This window comes from Melospiza georgiana, chromosome 3 (genome assembly GCF_028018845.1).
Source record: "Melospiza georgiana isolate bMelGeo1 chromosome 3, bMelGeo1.pri, whole genome shotgun sequence".
In the NCBI taxonomy this organism is placed as follows: domain Eukaryota; kingdom Metazoa; phylum Chordata; class Aves; order Passeriformes; family Passerellidae; genus Melospiza; species Melospiza georgiana.
Genome location: NC_080432.1, coordinates 43,508,943 through 43,522,732, shown reverse-complemented (window position 1 = coordinate 43,522,732; position 13,790 = coordinate 43,508,943).

The following is a 13,790-nucleotide window of genomic DNA, read 5'->3' as shown; positions in this document are numbered from 1 at the left end:
TGCTATGGGACTGGGTACAACATGATGCTTTTCCTATTAAAGAAATGTGATTAGCCTATTGCTTACTGTACCTCTTAACCTTGGTGATTTGAAACCCGTTTCATGCTGACCATGGCTGGCTACAATCCCAGTGCACAGAACCTTGCTGTGAAGGCACTTGGCTACCCAGGAGGGATGATTAGTGACTCCCCTCATCACCATCACACAGACTAGGAAAATAACATTTATCTGACCTCCCCAGAAAATCTGAAACCTCTAAAAAGCCTTGGCAGCAAGACGAAGTAGATGCTGATCAGTAGGAATCTTGCAACTACTATCTCTGGTCCAATCGTGCCAGCCTTCAGAACATAGTTGACTTTTGCACCCTGCAAGGAATAGTCACACTATTCTATAAATTCCCGAGTCATTTTTTGTTGCCATGAAGATAACAAAGGAAATGGGTATTCACTGAAGCCAGGGACTTTTAACCAGAACTTTTCTATTAACATTCATTCTGAATCCTTATCCACAAACATGAAATGTTGGGCTCATATTGGTTATTGCTTCATGTTAAGTAGAACAATTGATTCTTCATGGAAATGTAGTGCTGGCACAGAGGTATCAATCAAAATTCAAGTCTCTAAGTCTCAGCAGTGTTACCACGTGGGATCCAGAAGAATGTGTCAAAATAATCAGAGTGCCTTTGCCCTTCATTATATAGTAATAAAGAAGAATTTCTGAATCTGTATCTGACTTGTTCTTCTCCCTTTTTTCTCCCCAAAACATGGTGATACAACTTACAGAAACCCAGTATTTAAGACAGCAGAAAGCTGATTATAATTCTGTGATCTGTCAGCACTCCAGAGATCTTATCACAGTTTGTAGTTGCTAATTCAGGCTCAGAAACCCCGGTGAGATAGGCTGGAGCCAGTATTTTCATTTTCAAATGTGAGTAAACAGAGACAGAGTGAGAGGTCATGGCTCATGGAGTATTGCTTCAGGAAGACATCTTAGAAATGTGGCACTGCTGCCTGAAAGCAGACTGGTTAATGAAGGCTTGTGCCCCATTCTCACAGAACTCCAGAACAGTGTGCCTACTGAGCTTAAGGGGCTTGGTCACACGTGGGCAGTTCCACCACCACATAAGTCAGAGGAAGGTATAAAATTCCTTTGGCATAAATTCACATCATTCCCAGGGCATACATTAGTCACTTCTATTAAAAACACTGTCTCCCTCTTGCTTAATTGCACTAAAACCTTTGTGTCCTTTCTTCAGGATATCAAAGGAATAAAAAAAGCAATAAGTAATTCTGGGGGCAGGGATGCTGGTGTTTAGGTATCCTTTACCCATTAGAGAATCAGGACAATCTATTAATGCTGTCACAGTGAAAATACAGCTCTCCTTCAAATGCTTTAGAATCACAAAGAGAGCTGTTTTTAGTGCTTGGTTACATATTCCTTTTAATGGAATTTTCCTTTTTTGCTTGTTAGCCAAGAAGGGGAATGTTTCAGGTTACTGCTATCCCCCTCAGTTTTCCATGTTCTCCCAGGGAGGTGACTGTATCCAGGAGGCAAATGAAACCTGCTTTGGTTCTCTCTAAATATTTGAGTACCCGGGATTCCCTTCGAGGGGTTTTTCATTTAGCTGCCTCTCCTGCATATATATTTCAGCAGATTTAAGAAGCTCATCCTACTTTCCCCCTGAGAATACTCAGATAGTCAAGTATCTGATTTATCATGACAGTGTAGAAGACAAGCACTTCTCCATGTTCAGTTCAAGACACCTTTGCAGCCTTTCTTCTCCTGAACCTCCACACTCATCCTAGCCTTGCAGAGCTGTAATTTGGGAAAACTAATACCATGGACACGACTATGCAGTCACCTCTCTGTTTTCTGGGATTGGATTGTTCAGATTGTGTTTATCTCTGGTATGGCTGCAGGGGGACTTGGCTCTGATACAATCCCTGGTATTGCTTAGGTGGAGAACAATGACACACCACTGTGTGAGGTGTGGAAATCACAGAGCTGATCTGTGTTGCTTGGAGCCCCCACTGTAAACCTTAGATTCCAAGTCCCTCAGTGCCTGTGCCACACTGGCAGGACCAGGTGGGCTGTCAGGAATGGTGTGCAGGAACAGCTTCCAGAGCAGTGAGACTGAGTACAGCTGTGCACAGCAGCCCTGTGCTCCAGGTTCCAGATTCCAGGGCTTCTTTGTTCAAGGCATGGTGCAGCTGCAGGCCCAGGCTCAGCCTAGCACTGTGCTGCATTAGTGAAGCCTCTCTGGAAGACTGGGAATGCCAGTGTGACAGAAGAGCCAGCCTAGCTCTGATACAGGCAGCTACCAGGCTCAACTGAATGCAGCCCCACACTGGACACAGACATTGTGTTCATTTCATTGTGCTCTCAGGTGCACCCACTAGCACATGTACAGGCTTCTCATTCACAGGTTTATCCATTACCTTTGATAAGGGAGATTCTGCTGTAGGATCACTCTCCCATCTCTTATCCAACAGTATTTATGTACATGGGAAGAACAAATGTGGATGAGATTTGCAAATTGCCAAACACTGCAACTGTCACAGCTCAGTATCCACGTTTCCATTCTTAGTTGAATACATTTCACAAGAGATTCTAAAGATGCCCAGGCACAACTTTATCAAGCACAGCTTCATTCTTGGCTCATTTGTTGCCTCTGATGTTTTACTTATTTACACACAGATAAGATCAACAGATTCAGCCTAGAGCAGCACCTGTCTCACATTTCCAAGAGGCTAGGGAGTGCCCAGGCAGCCTGCCAAGGCTGAGTGTGCTACTGGAGAGGCCACCTGACACAAAGGAAAATTGACTAGTTTCTCTAGCAGGAGTGCTAAATTAATTAACTGTAGTTTGTAATAAATCTGATATGCTTTGGACATTTAATGTTCAAGAAAAACAACACTTTGGAGGGAAATAACAGTAAATAATTGTTAGGACTAGCTGATTATGACTACCATATCTCTACTTCTAGCTCTATTCCCAAGTCCCTGGCTGTCATTTTTGCACCATTGGTGTGTGAGATTTTCTTCAAGCTGATTTAACAGAAAGTATATTTGCACATTTCATTTCACTTCAGTTTTTCCAAAACTAAGCTTCTTTCAGGTTTTTGGCTTCCTGTACCTGATTTTTGTCACAGCTTCTAAGTTTTCTCTTTGTTTTGGCTGAGATACAAAAATTGAGATTCTGAGTAACTTTGCTTATTGAGGTTCCATTTTTTGAAAGAACCAGGAAATAATTCAGTTTTCTTAATGGAAAATTCTATTGGCTCTTTTCCTTTTTAATACCTCTTCCACCTTTTTCTTAAGGATCTGTACTGCCCTTTTTATTTGTTCTAGTTCTCCACATGTTTTTTTCCTTCTACTTTTTCTTACTTTCTTCTCCTCTAACCTTTCATTTCCCCTTTCTTTCCTGCTTCTCTCTACTGTGGAGCACAAACACCTGTTCCCTGCAGGGTTTTTCTCTTGCCATGCTTTGTTTGAAAAGCTTTCCACCTTTAAAATGGCTTCCACCTTTAGAGCAGTCTTAGTGTTAGCCTTAATATCTGAACATAGCATGGGGTTTTGAGTGTTTCAATTTGCCTGTTCTCTGCACTCTCTCCTCTTTCAGTGTGTCATTCTCCAGTACTGTCCTAAATTCCTGAACAAGCTGCGAGGATGCATGTTTATTCAGAAGTTTCACTTCAGAGGTGAAGTAAATGTTATGGTTTGCTGAGACTTATAGGAAGGTTTGAGGTGGTTATTAGCTGATTAATAATCACATTATTATCTAAAGTCCACAGACAAATCACTGCCCTGCCAGTACCATCCAGCAGGCTGGGAAACCCATTTGAATGCAGAGATATGTACTAAGATTCACCAAAAAGGGCATTTCAGGAGGGGTGTTTAAAACAAAAATTATGTTTTGGAAAATAAAATTTACATCAGAAGAATGTATGCCTATAATTTTCCATCTGCAGTGAAAGTCTGGCAAGAGCCTCTACATGCCTGCAGGGACCTGTTTGGTAGTCAGAAATGGAAGTTTATTTTTTGTTTCATTATTGAACTTATTAAAATGAGGCCCAGATTTATAATTTTTGAGCTTGTATCCTACAGAGAATTTAAACTGTCCTATAGCCATGGATTATAAATCCCTGACCTGACATGGTAGTGAGTGATTCTTGTTTGCTCCTTCCCTGCTACAATCATTAGAGAAGTATTTTCTCTTGATCAGAGGCCACAAAATGGATTCCTACAGTTCTCAGGCTAGCCAGCAAGTTAGTTAGCCTGTTCTCTTTCTGTCATCAAAAGAACTCTGTAGAATGATCAAAAACAGGCCATGAACATGGAGAACAGTGCAATTATTTCAAATCCATATTTTTACCAGCTGTTAATCATGCCAGCAGTTTCCTCCCACTCTGCTTCATATACTGAGCCTCCTCATTTCCTTTAATTATTAATTAGAGCACTTTTCAAGCAAAAAGATTCTCAAAAACTCCAAGGCCCCTCTGAATTTAGTGATTGCCAGCCCTGTCAGACTTTCAGCAAAGTTTATTGGTTATGTTTTATCAACTCCATTCACAGTAAAACCATTTATCACTGCATCGATCCTTGCTGGTTATATTATGGGACAGCCACTTTCCTGACACATACTAGGGCCAAAGGGACACTTGCACCAAAGACATGCCATAAAGGGATTGCACAAAAGAGCAATAGCAAGAACCAGAAAGGAGGAGACAAAAATGTGCAGCGTTTAGGATTTATTAATTTACGATACCCCATTTCACGTGTTGCTTTTTCCTCCCTCTCTCATCAGTTTTTTCCCTTAACATAGATGTTCCTTCCTGCCCACCTAAATTGTAAGTCTGATGTCCCAGACTGAATTTAATTGTGCTATTTTATAGAAACACATCGGGCTGAGCATCAGTATAAATACAGTGACTTCTGTGTTTTGCTTTTTTTGCATAGTGAAGCCTTTAATCTTGTTTGGTTATCTACATCCTGCTAAAGGGAAATTTAGACAAAACAGTAATTGAAACACAGATGTACCACAGTGAAATATGAAAGACAGCTGTTACAATCTCTTTTGCCTCAAGGTATGAATGAAAAAAAATCCCAAGATCCTAAGGTAAATTTGTTATGTGGTAGGATACTTGTAGCAAATTTTGAGGAAAGGCCTCCTGGGATGGAATATACTAGCTGCTTTCTCTAAATATAAAAATGAAAACAAAATGAAAAAATGAAAACAAAACCTGTCTTCTACAGAGACAACACTATTCTATGGTTTCTATTTTTATATAAGAGACATTTGGAAAAGTTCCTTTAAATCCATAATCCACTCTGTGGGTACAAAAAAACGAACTTATTTTCATTTAGAACCATAGAGCCATCTAGGTTGGAAGGGACCTCTAAGATTCTAACCATTAACCCGGTGCTGCTGGGTTCCCCACTAACCCTGAGTGCCACATCCACACATCTTCTGAATACCTCCAGGGATGGTGACTCCACTGCTTCCCTGAGCAGCCTGTTCCCATACTTGACAACCCTTTTGGTGAAGGAATTTTCCCTAATGTGTAATCTAAACCTCCCCTGGAGCAACTTAAGACCATTTCCTCTCTTTCTATCACTTGTTACTTGGGAAATGACACCGACTCCCATCTCACTTTGTTTTCTCGCTTTCACCTCACATCTCTTTATTTTTTTTGGTGACCTTACCTATTATTTAGTGTTTGAAATTAGATTTCAAGTTCCTTGAGACAGGAATCCCATATTATGCAACATAGAGATCTTTAGAATACACTGAGCTGACTTTAAAAACACCTTAAAAAGAAGAAAACATGAAATGGCAGTGATTCTGAATTTCATGGGCCTCCATTATTGCACATCTCCACCAGTTTTACTTCTCAAACAAAGGATTTTGCATTAGGCTTGGAATTAAAGATTGCATGTGGGCAAATTGGGAGCAAAGGCTATACTCATAATGTTTTTACATTTTAGTTTCACAGACCTCCTGTCACTCACATAAGTAAAGACAAATCTCCCCACCTTCTTGGTTATTTAAAGATCCCTTTGTCTTGTGAAAATACCAGCTCTTTGGGGAAGAGGTTGCCTTCAAGCCACTTCTCAGACACCTAACTTTGCTGTTGCTGAGACACTGATAACTCCTTCTGCTTTTGCATGGGGCCTTTACATTCTATGCTTTTTTTCTGAGCTTCTACATTATGGAAACTCATATTGATTCAGTCACAGAGTTTAATGTTACAATCTTAACTTACCATGCCCATCTTAAGTGTGGGTGCTGCTCATGGCTGTAGAACCTGGGTGCCCAGGCAGACAGCAACTCAACAACAGTTTTACTGGCAAGTAATAGAGTAAATCAGATAATCATGCAGTTTTGGGATCAGAAGTGTTTCTCAAATCTGCACTGGCTGTGCCACTCTGTTGATTGTTCTTACCAGAGTTCATTTTCCAGGTGACACGGGACAGGAAAGAAACAGAAAGAATTTCTGAAAAATCATTGCATTCTTGGTCTCTGGGCAATGATGACAGCAGCAAAAATCAACCTTATATATCACTGATGATCACTCCCCATAAATACAAGCAATTCAGGAAACCAGCTGATATTGCAGCTTCTTTGGTAAAACTCTGTGATTCAGTGTGTAACACACAGCACTTACTGTGTAACTTCACTACAGAACTCCAGGATTTATGGTGATTCAAAGCGTGTGAGAACATTGCCAGACACTGTGACTTGGATAACTTAACTGTGGATAAATATAAGACATTGTATTTACTTGGTTTAGCTACTTTATTGGAGGTTTGATATGTATTTGCCAGTTAGCTGAGAGACTTGGGCAGCTGGATCAAAGAAAGCTCTTGTGTGTATGTCTGTGTGCATCTGCGTTTTTTGTACATACACTTGCATAGATTCATACATACATAACCTTACCAGTATAAAAAAGTGGGTGAAGAGTCTGCCAGTCTATCTAGACTTCCATGGTGGAAGTAGTTGTGCAATCAATATCTATGACCAGTTCATTCATCTCAGAAAAATATCCTGGAGTTTTGTTTTTCATAAATTGTTCTATTAATCTACTATTTCTATTTTCATACTACTGTATACTTGATGCTTTAGAGGTGTGAAGTACTAATAGAGTATAGGAAATACCTATAAATACTACATATGCCACAGACCTTAGACTATATCCTTCCTGATTTACAGCCTTTCAGTACACACCATCTGTCTGATTTTGACTAACAAGGGGAGGGAGAAAGGAAGAGTGGACTTAGGGGTTGAAGGACAGAATATTATAACTGTTCACATATTTTCTGTTTTGAAAACAAAGGCAGTTAGGTTAATAAAATTCTCATGCTAATGTTGTTTGTTACCATTAATTAATCTTGATGATTTGCATGCACTGTACCTCTCAAAATCACAGTGACATCTTTCCAAGTGCTGCTTTCCAGCATCTGATACGATTGTAATAAGACTTTATATGAAACTCCTTTATTACTGTGGCTAAGGATATAAAAATCTAACAGATGTCGGAATGACAAACATGTAATTGAATAAATCAAATTACGCAGTGCACTGATGTGTCTACTGAGAACTGGAAAAAGCAGCATCTACTTTGGTCTGTGTTTATTTTTCCACTGTGGTTGCAGCAGGAAACCATTGCATAGGAGCAGCATGTTGCTTGTATCCTGAAGAGTCCCACTGAGTCTGCATTTCTTTGGACTCTGTTTCAGGATTATTTAGGATGCTTTTCTGACTCATGCTGCCCTCTGCAAGGTGACCCTTAAGCAGGCTGATGCACTTGTTCTGTCCCAGAATCACTACTCACTCCCACGGACAGCCCCCAGTATGATGATGTGAAAAGTCATGGTCTTCAGGCTAAGGTGAAACAGCAGGAAAAGTGCTTTATGATGCACAACAGTGGTTTGGTTTTTTTATTGTCATTTTACTAAAAATCTACTGAGCACCTAGATAGATTTGACTTGCCAGTATCAACAAGATACACTTATATTTTGATACTGAATGGGTGGAACTATGATGCAGTCCTACATTACTGTAATAGCTCAGCAAAGATCCTTGAGCATGTTGCATGTTTTGAATTTGCTGTAATGGAAGAAAATATTTCTGGTCACTTCCGGAGGAGGGGATATTGCTTTACTGTGATTCCCCAAGCTTTGCCATGAAAATCAAGTCATAGTCAGCTGTTGGCAGTAGGAAGTCAAAGCTGACCAAACACTCTAATATATGATGCCTTCTGTTTGCTCTTCAGTGTTTCTACAGCTTTCAGTATGCAGATATTCAACTTTAACAGCCTTCCCCAATTTAACATAGAGTCCCTGATGCATCCCTAACTAGGGAGGATGATTAGATGAGCCAGGCACACAGTGCTATTCCACTAAGGGTAGTCTCTGTGGCAAATCTTTGAAAAGCAAAAGATAAACTCCCACTGGAATACACAAAGAACCACTAACCATATGGGGATTGTGATGTTGAATATATCAGAGAAATCAAGAAAAAATATATCTCAGGATAAGTCACCATATGGGAGACATCAGCAAGGCTTAGATATTCTCCTCAGCTTGGGCTGTTTCTTGCACAGGTCACAGATAAAACCCAATAATACCAGGGAAAAAAAAAGGAAATATCAAAGTCTGCACATGAGTTAAAAGCATCTCAATATGTGGGCACAGTACGTAATCCATGGAGCAAAATAAGCAGTGTAACATATTGCCAGCTGACACTTCCAACACCTGATTGCACACAGGGGTACAGCCATCTCAATTCCCTCTGCCTGCAGCCTGGTCTCTGGGAACCATGAAGAGAAAAGGAAATCTGACCTCACACTGCAGGACAAACAGTTATCACGTGAGGAGATAATTAGAATTTCTCTTTATCTATATCTTATACCATGCTGATTACCACAGTTTCTGAAAATGCACTCAAAACAAAAATTAAACTTCTTTTTTCTCTTCCCTCTACTACCCTGCATGTTTTCTCAAGAATTGCTTCCTGGCTGTCTTCTGTCCAGGACCACTCAAATTATGTATGTTTTAGGGAATGTTTCCCTTCAGTTGAAACATCAGACACCAGTCCTTGACAACAGCAATGGAACTGATTTGACAGAGCTAGGGATGTGTGACAACATCTATGCCAGCAATAGTTTCCCTCCCTTTCTGGAGGCAGCTCATACATTCACAAACTGGTCAAATTTGTTTTGTAATGCACTGGTCTATCGCTTTGGGAAAGTGAGTTAGCAATTTCCAAGGTAATTCCCCAATTTTCCTGCCAAGAGCTCTGACAGGACCCCCCAGGGAAAGAATCATTAAGCAAACATCTGTCTACTTCCTATCTGTCAACATCACAACAGCTTCAGAAGTGGGACTGACATGAAAGACTTGCCAGCTTTACCAGAGCCCACATTCTGAGGCTGCTGAGATTAGCAGAAACTCTGTCTCTACAGTGATAAAGACCCAGAGAGATACTTAACTGCACAAAGTAGTGAATTGCTGTTTTCCTAAATGTATTTTGATTGCCTTGATACAATATATGTCAATTTTTACAATAAAAATCTCCCTTGAGAACCTGCTGCAGAATTAGTGTTGTCACCTGTCTAGTGATGATACATTGTACTGTCAGCTTGTCAAAATGATTAAGTGAACAAGAAAACCAAAATTTTAGCCCTTTCTTGATAAATTAAGAGCAGAAGGGGTTTTCTTTCTGTTTGTCAGCATCTGCTATGTTTTAGTAGTTTGGCTTTGATGGTGGAGGGAAAAGGAAAAACAATGGGGAGAAAGACAAGCAAGGAAACCCATTAATCTTGAGAAAAACAAGACTCTAATCTGCCCATCAACATTAAGATTCAAATCGCTCAAAAAACAATGGGCAATTTTATTTTCAGTTAAGAGGAAAATGTTGTAACAACTTGCTACTTCACATTCTCAGAAGAACAATCTACAAAACACCTGTTACCTAATAGTTTCTAGAATATTTTCAGGGGAACAGAATAAGTTACTTCTCTTCCTTGACAGCCAACACTTCCAAACTACACCTGAAATAACACTTTTGCACAGTACCCAGCAGAGAATATTTTCATAAGTTAGATGATGACCAAAACTGTGATCTTATGTCACCAGGGAGGTGCTGCAAGTGATATTAGTGACAGAGACTGTACCGTAGTTACCTTGGCACAAACTTGTCATCAAGTTGAAAATAATATTTTGGATGTAAATATTACAGATGCATCTTAATGGAATAAAATTTGATACAGGACTGCTTCAGGCAACCACGAGCATTCTCTGTGGTGTCTTAGCAGAAGGCACATAAATCTATGTCTTGCCCAACAGCGTGGTTGATTTGGCCTGCCCACTCTACTGCAATCAGTGGAGACAATTTGAAATCATATTCAATATGCCTAATACAGGTATCTGCCAACTTCAAAGTTCAGGCTACGTAGTCAGGATTTCACAGCCTTGGAAAGCAGATGATTTAAATTATTTTGTCATCTCTTGACCTTAGAAACTATTACAAGTAGACATATCAGCCTTTCCTCTTGGTCAACTGGCTGTTGTAGCACTCAATATTCATGTTTCATCAGCTCCTATCTCTGTCAGAGAGGAAAAAATCCTTGCAATTTTTACAAGAGCATCTCCTTAACTATGGGTCATATAATAGCCTAAAGTGAAGTGCCAGGACCTTTCATGAGGTGTTTCATATACATAAATCTGACTAAAGGATCATTTTCTAAAAATGAATAATAAGCTGGCTTCCTGTTTTCTTATCCCACTGAGAGAATATCTGAAATGTGTAATGGTTAAGCTTAGAAATCATAGCATTTAAGTTATTGGGAAAGTAACTTCCCTGAACAGCTACCACTGGGAGCAGTTCAGAGTTAATACTTGGAAAACAAGAAAGAAAATGCCCTTGGAGTATCAGTAAACTTGTGGCTTGTGTTTCTGAGCCTGCCAGTTTTAACAATGACATGAAGGGAAAACAACATCCTCTTAGAGCAGACGTTTTATTTACCCTGGTCATGTACAAGAACCTCCCCGTGCTGGGCCATCACCCAAACAGCTGTGTGCCAGTGTGAGAGACAGTGGAAGTTCTTAAACACACCATCAGTAAAGCCTGAATCTGGCAAATGCTAGAAGATTACAGGATTTCTTGCTGTAAGTCGTGGGGCCTAGTCTAGTTTGAAACAAAAAGAAAGGTCAGTTTAATGGGGAATTCTGACCTCATAAAATATGCAGGATAACACACATACGCTTATATTACTGCTCCTCATTCTAGAAAAGTAGGAAGAACACTGAACTCACTGTCTGTTCTAATCAGGAGCTAACACTAAATCACAATTGTGCCACAACTTTCCCCAGTTAGTTTTCAAGGCTTTTAAAGTACTAATCTTGTATGCAGTGTTCTCTGCCCAAATACTTCCCCCCAGGTCGGCAGCTCGGAGTGATGCTTTTGGCAAGGGAGCTACTGGCATTTCCCACCATTTAAATAAATATTTGTACCAAGCCTGTATGAGAACGTGGACAAAGAAAATATCTGTGTAGTAATTATATACTTTATTCCCCTTTCTGTAGAACTTGAGAGCTGGGGAACAGAACTGTCACTGGCAGAAAGCCCTTCAGACTGGAGCCACAGAAGGGTGAAAGCTGCTGGGAGCAGGACAGCAAAGCAGGACCATTAAACATATGGGAGAAGAGTTAACTGTACACATCAACTGGAAAGCTGTTGACTGGGAATATGTGAACATCCCTACTGTTATTTCCTGTGTTTGTGCAGAAAACCACATTTCTTCTAACAGTCTCAATTGCAAAGCTGTGCTTTTTTATTCCCCTACTAAGGTTTAACCAGGACAGTACTAAGACAGCATTAAAAGCATGGGGAATTGCTTTCCTTATCCAATCACTTCCAAAGGTAGCCATTCCCATCTGGTATTACCATTAATAACCAGATAAATCACAATGTAACTGTAATGTAAGTTTATATATTAGTAGCAAACTTCTACTAACATTATATAGCTTAGAACATGGCTAAAGGATCATTGTGACATATGTTCCATTTATATTAATAAAACCCCATTTATCTGTTTATTAATAGTGAAACTTTAGCTTAGAAACACATCTATAACATAAAGCATCGCCTCCATTATGTGATACTGAAGTCTGAGCAGTGTAAGTAGCAATAAAACCATACTATGTCAGCACCTTGGCAAAAATATCTCTTTACCCAGCGGCTGATAACAAAATGTGATAATGTCACATCTGAATTAAAACAACAAGGATAGTTATGCAGAGGTTTAGCAGAGAGCATTCAGCATAAAGAACACACCTGACAGAAACAGATCTATTTCTACCACATTCTCCTTTCTTAAAATACACATTGTAAGTGTTCATTTCATTAGGCTGCTGGAAAGCAAGACCTTTTCAGATCCTTATAGCGGCATCAGTTGAACACATTGCAATGATGGATTGATAGTAATTTGCCTTGTAAACAGAATGCACTTATAGACCTGCACCAGGCAGCCTCAGCTGTGCCTTAAGCAAATTTCTAATACTCTTACCATGCCCTTCATTGATATGTACAAGTACATTTGTCAGTGCATGATCTCTTTGTATGTGTACCTAATGAAACCATTAAATCAAGCTGCAAAATGGCTATTTATCAAAAAGTAAATACCTCTGAACAGAGCTCAGACTTTGTCTCATGCATCTCCAAGGCAAGGGCAATTAGGAGTAATTGTTGCTAGAATCACTTTCACACGGTTTTTAAGCAGCAATCCTGGAACCTGTGACAAAGCTTACTACCTAAGGATACAACAGCCCATATTTTCAAAGCTCACACATTCTCTGTATCGCATTTGGGACCTCTCATTAGCAAAGCGTGTGCCTGAGCACAGCTGATTTGCTGGTGGCCATTTGCATACATCAGGTGTGCAGAAATATGTGTGAGCATGCATCACCTACAAGGCAAAGAGGTTTTTGTATTAAATAAGCACAGCTGTGTCTCAGTCTCTGCTCTTGCCCACACATGAGCTCCAGGCAGTAGATCCAACTATTTGAGAGTTCCCAAGGCATGAGGGAGTGGCTAAGGGTAGATCAGGGAGGATGGACTGAAGTGCAGTTACACCTCCATGAGGATTTTAGCCTGGAGAACAGGAGGTTCAGGGGAGACCTTATAGCTCTCTGCAACCCCTGAAAAGAGGGTGTAGTTGGGTGGGGATCAGCCTTTTCTCCCTGGCAACCAGTGCCACGATGAGACACAGCCTCAGGCTGTGCCAGAGGAGGTTCAGGTTGGACCTCGGGGAATTTCTCTACAGAACAGTTGATTCAACATTGGAATGGACAGCCCAGAGGTGGTGGAGTCACCATCCCTGAAGATGTTTGAGAAATGACTGGAAATGGCATTTAATGCCATTATCTATTTAAGAAGGTGGTGTTCAGTCAATGATCTCAGAGATCTTTTCCCATCTGAGTCTGGTTCTGAGGATGACCAAAGGCTTGGCTATTCTGTAGCTGTGCCTCCCTGGCTGGGGCAGGTTCCTCCCTTACATACAGCACATGCAGGTGTCCAGCAGCAGCTCGTGTCTTCTACAGACCACACCACAAGAGTGAGTGAAGGACTATGAATGAAACTGGGGACTGACAAGCAAGTCTCAGGTAGAAGCACACATATGACCTGGCAGATGGGAAAATGTAAAAGCTATTGCACAGTGCACAGAAGGGTGACTCCTCTTCATTACCTCCTCAATAGACACACAACAGGAACACTAAGGATGGCTT